The sequence below is a fragment of the Lutjanus erythropterus genome, chromosome 3, assembly GCF_056507025.1.
Source record: "Lutjanus erythropterus isolate fLutEry1 chromosome 3, fLutEry1.hap2, whole genome shotgun sequence".
Lineage (NCBI taxonomy): Eukaryota > Metazoa > Chordata > Actinopteri > Lutjaniformes > Lutjanidae > Lutjanus > Lutjanus erythropterus.
Window position 1 is genome coordinate 48,429,952 of NC_139319.1, and position 8,988 is coordinate 48,438,939.

The 8,988-nt window shown below is 43.2% G+C and overlaps 1 long non-coding RNA gene across 1 annotated transcript; it reads right to left on the reverse strand.

The window, feature by feature from the left end:
• Window positions 1–1,238: 1,238 nt before the first annotated feature.
• Window positions 1,239–2,679, reverse strand: LOC146330971 (uncharacterized). The gene is made up of 4 exons (XR_014769783.1): window positions 2,148–2,679; window positions 1,809–1,892; window positions 1,577–1,661; window positions 1,239–1,341 (listed from the first exon to the last, which is right to left on the reverse strand). It is a non-coding gene; the product is annotated as an uncharacterized LOC146330971 (long non-coding RNA).
• Between the last annotated feature and the right edge of the window lie 6,309 nt (window positions 2,680–8,988).

Sequence of the window (8,988 nt, forward strand, 5' to 3'; positions counted from 1 at the left end):
AAGATTTGTGTTCGTTATTTCTACTAAAATAATCAAACTCGCACAATCTTTCGCAGGTCTAGGGTTCCCTTCTAGACACGACCCTCTCTGTCTCTCTGTCAAACTAATGACAGCAGACTGTCTGTAAACAGCATGATGTTACACTCTGCAGTGTTTCACACAAAGACTTTATTTGTGTGGACACCCAGGTTTGATTTGTCACCAATTTTGTCATTTTTATTTTTTAATCAGTCCGAGATGACGACGGTATCAGTGATTGATTAGATCAATGTGCCCTCCTCCCTCCCTCACCTGTTCACTCTGCTGTGAGAAGATCTCAAAGTTTCTCACAGAGAAACACAGACTCTCCCGTTTTACGTATAGGCCTCCTTATACGGTTGTTTAATTTTATAAGTGCATCTGGTTGGTGTCGATGTCATTAACCATCACGTTAGTTTTGACTGTTGTAATAAACTCCGTCATTAACAACAGTCTCCTCCACACGCGGCTTCTCTGCAGTTGGTCTGTGCATTTCCTGATCAGCTAAACCAGCGCCGGAAAGACTAGAATAGTTGCGCCAGTTAAAATAGAAGTGTCCCGTCAAAATTTAAAATCTATTAAGAATTTATTGGTTATAAGTCCAGGTCCATATAGGACGGCGTGCGGGTCAGGACTCGGACCGCAGTCCGCCTGTTAGGGACCCCTGCTATATAGGATACTTACAGATGGTCTGGGTCCATCTGAAGATTAGCAATGAATGTTGAGTAAAAAGCACATAGCTGCACTGCCTTTTCCTGTCCCTGAGAGGAGAGGAGAGGAGAGGAGAGGAGAGGAGAGGAAACTTTAGCGCCATGTCTGGAAATCAGCAGTTTTCAGAGTCATGGTGTAACACTATAGTGTTCATGACTGACAGAAAAACACAGTCACATACCAGGTACAGGTCAGGTATATTTGTCGTAGCCTCTCAGTGTGGCTTAGCTGTGCAAAGCACACTCAAGTGTTGCTGTCGGTACCGCACTGCTTCGTTGACATGTGTCCTACTTCACGTTTGGTCAAGACATATAGCTGCACTACCTGTTCCTGTCCCTCGGTCCATGTGGCTCTGGTTATGTGACGAGAGGAGAGGACACTATAAGACTGATGATGTAGACAGCCAACACAAACAACCCACAGTTATTTGTTGTCTGGAAATCAACAGTTTTCAGAGTCATGCTGTAACACTACAGTGTTTATGACTGACAGAAAAACACAGTCGCATATGAGGTACAGGTCAGGCAGTTGTCAGGTGTATTCATCGTAGCCTCTCAGTGTGGCTTAGCTGTGCAAAGCACGGTCAAATGTTGCTGGAGCCCTCCTTGATTTCTGTTTGTTGTTCATGAAGGACACAAGCACACAAACATAAAAAAAGGATATGACAGTTGGCATATACCATAACAGTCTGTGGTTTTGCACATGTACATCACAGAAATCTCTGTTTAACACTTGAGTGTCAGAGCAAAACAGAAGGAGCAGTGACTGAACCTTTAAATGTTTTCACATTATAACTATTGCTCATACTAATGGTATGCACAATCTATGAACTGTAAAGTTGACTTACAGCATGTTTGACTCCAGCTCAAGATGACTGCTGATGTTGCTTGTTGCTTCACTGACGTGTGTCCAACTTCACATCTTGTCAGAGCCTTGTGAGAGGAAGAGAAAAATGTTACACCATTGATGCATATAAAAAAAGCACAATACAGACAGTGTACATTACATGCTTATATACCACTAATACACAATAAAAAAGAGACACATATCATGCATGGGAGTAGGCTGTTCTTATTTACCTGGCACAGGTCGATTTATAGAGCAGATAGTAGTGGTGTGTTCCTGTGAGTTTTGTCTCTCCATCTCTGGAACATGTTTGTTTCCTGTTAAGAACAAGTGCACAAACACAGATCAACACTCATTTACATGTTTACCTCTGCAAATGAAAATAATAATAAAAAAAAAATTCAAGATGTTGCTAGTTATGTATGTTAATTATTTCATGTTTATAGATCAGTGGAAGAGAGAGATGACATTAACCAATGATGTACATGGTCAGAATTTACTGTGTCCGTAAGTATAATTATAAGTTATTGGCAGCATTCAAAGAATCAAAGAAAACAAACATAGTTACCCACCAGGTCCAGGTCGTGCTCCAGGTCAAATAATGGTGAAGCAGTGGCCTCTTGGTGTGCCGACTCCCACTCCCAGGTACATGGATGCTTTAGGTTAGCGGTGAGGACAGCAGTGGCGGGTTGCTGGACTCCATCTCCTCATGCACTGTGCTAAGACCAGGGGTGTATTCTAGGTTTAGTGAAAAATCTCAGTTAGTTAATCTTGACATAAGTAAAACTCTGGATTAACAGTGGGCCATTTACAATGGAAAATAATTATTTTCTAGGTGGACCTTGTTCAGGTGGCTAAAATATGTTTTGTTACTGACCCTGTCCACAGTAGTACACTGCTAGCTTCCCTAATGGTGCTCCTCTCTGCTTGTCCCAATTGGTGGTGTGCTGACTCAAATTCACTGTAGTTAATACACTGACTATAGATAAGGTCCTCACATAACCCCACTTCAAATAAGCTGAATGATCCCTTTAAAAGCTATTAAAATTGTTTTAAAGGCACTTGGCTTTTTTGTTTACCAACAAATAGTATATCAACATGTTTTGTGAGAAAACTTCAACAAAGCATGACATTAGACTAACTTATGCAACTTCAAGAAAGCAGACTGACATAAAAGAAACATTTACACTTTTTAAGTCTGCCTTTATTTACTTCAACTGCAGTGGGATGAATTTATTACAGTAAAACAATTAAATTTCTTAAAGGGATGCTTCAGCATCATGTTCACTGTAAATGCTGTAGTGTAAGTGTCATTCAGTGTGCCTGATGTACAATTCACATAGGCATCACTAACTATAGCCAGAAAATTTTGCACAAAACTTTGAGTGTGCCTTATGCTCACTGCCAACTAGTATTTCCACCATACTGCCAGCAGTAATAATAGCACTAAATGTATCATTGAAGTTGTGCATGTGTGCTGTTGTGCTGTACAAGGATTACCAACAAAGGTCCACACTTTCTTTGGTAACTTTGGGGCCTGTATGTAACCATAAAAGCCTGAGACCACATGTTGGCTCCCAAGAGAACAAAAGAACAGAGTCAACCCCCTCTTTTTGGATGACTCAGCAGAGTCAAACCCCAGCAGAACCCCCACTGACCAGCAGGGGTCCCCGGGGAATCCACAGCTCCCATTGGGTGAAATCCACCATGGCCAATGATGTCACGCAGGACTATAATAACGCGAAGCGCACCCGAAGGCAGCGCTTCCGACTGTGACCCCATACTCAATGGAAGTGACCAGTAACTGCTCCTAAAGTTAGAAACTCGCCCCACGTGGCGACGCTTTAGCAAGAGTTACTACTGTGCAATTAGACGCGTTAGGCCTACGGATTTCCCTCGCTGGTCGAGCTGATTTCCTCTCCTCTCCTCCACTCTGTGCGCCGAGGAACACAGAGCCGCCCGGTACGAGACCACGGATTGACCCTCTCGACCAGATGCCCGCGGATGCGAAGCCTGGCAGATAACAAAGACTGCCCGCTTCAAGAAGAAGGACAAGGACCCCTTCTTACCGAGTGATTCCCCACTACGAGCCGGAATCGACTCACCTCGCCAGAGACTTGCCCGCTAACCCCGTTACCTCTGCCGCAACCAGGACGCACGAGGAACGACGATACATCACTCCAGTTTCTGCAACAGTAAGAGGCTTTAGCTCTGGGCAGATATAAGATAGTGTGTGTTTTCTTTATACCATTTGTAAGGGCTTGTTAATACGGACCGCCACGTCCGGGTTTATGCTGCAATTTTAATGTCGTAAGATATTGCCTGTGTTGCTGTGTTTGTTATTCTCCTTCCGCTCAATTGTGTCTGCTCGTGATACATAGTGATCCGACCTCATCGGACCGCTATCGTGTCGCCTCGCACTCGGGATTGGTCAGTACTTCCGCTGTGTTGGCTCAATGTCCAGATTCACGCCGCTCACCAGCTGAGCCGAGCGCGTCTCTGCGTAACACAGACGGGTTACTGCACCTCAATACCGCCTGCGTGACGACACCCTTGAGTGCTTTCCTTTCTCTCCCTCTTCCCTACTAACCTACACTTGGAGCCGAGTAACTTGAATCTCCCTCGCTCCCGACACCCCTCCTTTATTGTGAGTCACGTGCGTTCTTGGCGAGCCACCATTACGGGCGTAGTCAGTGGCCGCGTGACGCTGCAGGCTGCGTCACGCGACCATCTTGCCACGTCACACACCCCCCCCCCCCACTCTCTCACACACCTCGTTCCCATACACACGCACACACACACACACACACACTCGCTCAACCACCCACTTCCTTCCACACTCTCTCTCTCTCACACACACACACACACACACACACACACACACACCCTTCTTGATTGTGTAATGTTTTGTAGTTGCTAGGGTTTATACAGCAATGTTGATGTTGGTTATGAATTAATGTCAGCAGTGACAAGAAAGCCTGTCATATTGCAGAGAGAAGGTGTCCTGGTTTTTCGTTGCATATTGTGATAAAGCTGGTTGACGAGGTCAGTGCCTGAGCTCCACTCCTTCTTCTGAATACTCTGAGACTGAATTACGTCTGATCATTGGTCCGGGTTTTCCCGGTGGTGCCCCGTTATAAGATAAATAGAATATTATGCTTATTTAATAATTTATTAATTATTAATTAATTAATCATTTTTTTAATAATCCATAATTAATATTATTAATTATGAATTATTGCCAATGATCTTATGTAGCTCCTTCCCTGCACAACAGTGCGTGTGTCCATGCACTATTGTGCATGTTTGTATGTGTATGGGTGAGTGTGTGCGTGTCTGTGTGTCTTGCTTACACATTGGATGCATGTTCACTCATAGCTGCTGGCCATAGCAGCCATTGAATATCTAGCTCTAAGGCTAATATCCATCACTGCCTACTGCCATTTTTATTGTCAGCCATTTTGTTCTTCTCTCACTTACCCCTTCTCAGATTCAGACTTCAGTGTTCTCTCAACATACACAAATTGCACATCAGATTGTAGGAAAAGCTGTGCCGGTAGCAACATGTGACCACAGAAACAAAAGGACTTATAGTTTTGGCTCAGCAAGGTCAAAAAGGACAAGTTTTCCAACCAACTGCCCCATTCACTCCCATATTAACTCAGATTAAGACCTTCAGGAGAAAAGCAGATTACCCCAGTTCTTTAAATCGTTGGTGTGACCACATATTTGGCACCACAAGAATAAAATTTACATGGCTGTGTTCGCAGTCTTCTCTTCTCACTCAACATGTGTTTGGTTTGGCTGTGGGACTTAGTGTCTGTCACTCAGAGGCAGTAGTTCGAGAGGCAGATTTTCATCAAATGCATGTCTTGCCTACACAGTGGATACATGTCCACCCACAGTTGCTGGGCAGAAATTGTCAAAGCTGATTGTGATTGGTTTAACTGAATGTCTGGCTCTAGGTCTAATATACATGGCTGCCTACTACCATTGTTCTTCTGTCCCATTTAAGGCAGCTAAACACAGTCCACAGTCAAATAATGTACTCTGTTGTTACTCTGAGTTCAGATTTTACTTCACTCACCACTCAAGCGCAGCCTCCAAACGCAACGTATACTTTGCCTCGAAACAATATATTAGTCTCATCTTATGTATCTCAGTTTATCTGTGTGTATGTCTGCTCAAACTATGCAGCACCAGTTATGACTGTTTTTATCCATAGGTTCGCAAGAAAGTACATTCATAATAAATATTCAAATTCTAGGCACTTCTACACACACTACATTAAGCAAAAGTTCACACATAACCAACAATCTTTACGTAATAAAGCTATCAGCTAATAATTGTCAAATAAAATCACATGAGACATAATTAAACATAAACACAACAATTAGCCTATATATACCTTAGCTGACTTAATGCTTAAGTATACTGAATATAAGATTCAGTCTTTCCCTCAAGATGCCCTTTGCTTTATTTATTTATTTTATTTAATATTTACTGTCACACTGTCTCTCCTCCTCTCTCTCACCTGTGGTTTGTGCTTTACTGAAGCTAGGGCTACATTCATATACACAGAGGAACGGGGGGAGACAGGCGCGTGTTACTGCAGATATGTTACTGCAGCTAACAGGCAGCACCAAGTTAGCTAGCTCAACTGTCATGACAAGAAATTTGCTCTTCGCTCACCGCCAGGTAGGGCGCAGAGGCGCCGAGCGGACGCGGAGGAGCTCAGGTATACGTCATCGAGAAGTGCGAGCTATTCACCATTGCTAGGCAACACCAAACGCTACTTGTCACTCCGGAAAGAAAAGGATGAGGAGGAAAAAGCAGACTCCCCTTCTGCAAAAACTAACCACAGCTCTATGTAACAACATGATAGGATTTACTGTTGCTGAGCTAAAGGACAGTTTATATAGCTACGAAGCACTGATCCTGTCACTGTGTCTGCCTGGAATAGCGAACGTACACAAACAGCTAAACTAACGTTAGCATTGTATTTAGCTTAACGGTAGCTCGTAAACTCTGCCTAATCACAAGCCTGGTAGCCCGATCTGACTACTGACATTTCGTAAAGCAATACTCTTCCTGCCGAGATCGTGGTATCATGTGTTATACAGTTCGGGGAACTCGGAAACACAGAGAATGAGTTTTTCTTCCATTTTCTCTCCCTCCTCTATTTGTATGTGTCGCTTTTGGCTACGTCACATTCAGCTGTTATCTCATTGGTTGCGCTTGGAAAGGTCAGCGGCAAACGAGGTCAAAGTTGAACTTTGGGCGCAGCGCTGAGCGGCACATCCCAGCGGTGCCCCATGTCAAGGGTAGCGGTGCCGCTAGGTCGGGCGCCACTGCTCTCTCCATAGGAAAATATGGGACAGCCAGCGCAAAGCGTTTTTACCGTTGATCATGTGTAGGGGTTTTTAAACCGGATTTCGACGCACCTCCCTCTCCCGCCCCTCCCCCTGACCGCCTATCGTGCGAGGCTTCATTTCCTGTTCGTATTTATCGATTATCATGCCAATTTACTGTCAGTTTACATATTTCTGACTATTTAACTGCTGTTTTTTGACATTAAAGAGACAGGAACGGAGACACACAGCCACTCACGTCAACAGACGCGGGAGACGTTAATGGTCCGACGACGTCACACAGCCAAGTCAAGTCGAGGTGCCTTCAGGGACACTCGGAAATTCCACCGTTAGACACTGAAAACTTACAAAATGCCACTAAAATGTGTGTGTGTTTTTTGTTTTTTTTTTCGAATGTATTGCATTATGCACATTATACAGCTACATTATTAGTACCATTTGTATGATGTAGTTTATATGGCAAAGTTCAAATTTAATCTTGCAAATGTTTTGATATAACTGGTTTGAGAAATTGTCTGCCAATTCCCTTTCATACATCCTAATTTTAGTTTCCAATTCCTTTATCTTACTCATGTTCTCCCTTTTCTTTTTAGATGCATATGCTATAATTTTCCCTCGAATATAAGCTTTAGATGCTTCCCACTCTGTTGATCTCCTGTCTGAGCTGCCTGTATTTAATTCAAAAAAAGACTGTAATTCTTCTTTTAATACTAAGTTAAAAGCCTCATTAGATAATAGTGACGCATTCAATCTCCATCTACCTCTTCTCTCTGTGTCATTATTTATATCAATTCCCAGCTCTACAGCTGCATGGTCAGATAGAGCCATTGGATTAATTTTACAATATGCAACTTGCTTGGTTATATTGTTTGATATTAAAAACATATCAATTCTCGAGTATGATTTGTGACATTGAGAGAAAAAAGTATATTCTCTTTTTCGTGGGTTTGTCAACTGCCAAATATCCACTAGAGTATTATCCTCACTCAACATGTGTATAGCTCCTCTATCTTTAGGTATCCAAGATGGGCCTATAAAAGTATCTATCTAAAAATGGAAAAAAAAAATGGATCTATAAATGGATCCCAGACTTGATTAAAATCTCCTGCTAGAATTACATCACCCTCCATTTCTCCCAAAATTTTATTTACTTGATGAAAAACGTTTGGGTTACATTGGTGGTTGGTGCATAAATATTGCACAAAATAATATTTTTGCCATCTATATTAGCCTGTAAACAAATCATTCTACCCTCATTATCCTTTATCTGTCTTACCAATTTAAAGCCATATTGACGTTGCTAATGACAGCCTGTGTAAGCCGACCCACCCTTATCACATTCTCTCATGATCTACCTGTCCCTTGATCCTCAGTCCAGTTGAAAATAAATATGTATCCCGTACATGTTTCAAGCGTTGTTGCAATTCTGGTTGATAAAGTGTTCAGCCTCCTCCACGCTTGTAAAATGATGGCTCTTGCTCTTCCATGTGAATCTCAGCGTGGCGGGGAAGGCCAGTGTGTATCTCATATTGCGTTGCTGTAGTGCCTTCTTCGTGGTCAGGAACTCCTTCCTCTTCTCCGCTAACTCCTTGGTTAGATCAAGAAATATCGACAGCCTTTGTCCATCCCATTTCACTCCTCATGTCTTGGCTGTAGCTCTCAATACCTTCTCGCAGGCGGACTGCCCCAGAAAGCGGATCAGTATGGGTCTGGGCAGCTGGTCCTCATTCGGCATCGGGGCTAGCATTCGGTGCATTTGTTCAATTTCAAACTCCGCCTCAGGGTTTATCCCTAGCCCTTTGCTCAGAACTTTTTTGACACATTCCTCCAAAGTGCCATTTGTCCCGTATGTCTCCACCAGTCTCACCAATCTTATGTTGTTTCTTTTGCAATGATTCTCCAAGATTTGCACATGGTCCCATAGCATATCCACCTTTTTCCCCATGGTACTAGTGTTTGTCACAAGGCCCTCAGTTGTGTCCTCCAGCTGGGAGATTTGCTCCTCCGCCTTCTCCACTCGTACCTGTAGCCCGCTGACAGA